General features: G+C 65.0%; 1 protein-coding gene across 1 annotated transcript in view; it reads left to right on the top strand.

Annotated features, from left to right (window-relative positions):
- GATSL3 (GATS protein like 3) overlaps positions 1 to 511 on the top strand; it is a 21934-nt gene that overhangs the window by 533 nt on the left and 20890 nt on the right. The gene's annotated exons all lie outside the window — the stretch shown is intronic.

Raw genomic sequence — 511 nt, 5'->3', positions numbered from 1 at the left:
CTCGGGGGGCTGCCATGGGGTGAGCGCCCTTCCCAGCACCCAGACCTGCTCCCCTCTCCCAGTGTCACAGCTCCTGTGGCCGAACAGAGCCAGGAGACCCCTAATTTATCCCATGATGCCCTAGAACTCGGCATTCCATGCGCAAAATGGTTCCCAGGCCCTCTCCCCCTCCCCATGCTTCCTGCAGGCAGGAATTCTGCCCAAACCTCCTTTCCTTCCTCCAAAACTCCCTTTTCCCGGGGGTTGGCCACGGGACAGCGCCTGTTCATGGTGCTGGGTTTCCCCTCTGCCCCTGCAAACCGCGGCAAACTCCCTTTTCCCGGGGGTTGGCCACGGGACAGCGCCTGTTCATGGTGCTGGGTTTCCCCTCTGCCCCTGCAAACCGCGGCTCTGGGGCTGGTGCCCTGGTTTCGGTAACCCCCCGCTGCCGGGCCGGCTCATCCTCCCCGAGCCGGCGGATTTGGGGCTGGGCTGAGCGTGGAGGAGCTGGGTGGGTGCTGGGGTGAGCCTG

Source organism: Aptenodytes forsteri, unplaced genomic scaffold (genome assembly GCF_000699145.1).
Source record: "Aptenodytes forsteri isolate BGI_AS27 unplaced genomic scaffold, ASM69914v1 Scaffold129, whole genome shotgun sequence".
NCBI classification, from domain to species: Eukaryota; Metazoa; Chordata; class Aves; order Sphenisciformes; family Spheniscidae; genus Aptenodytes; species Aptenodytes forsteri.
This window is presented reverse-complemented; position numbering and strand designations above follow the sequence as displayed.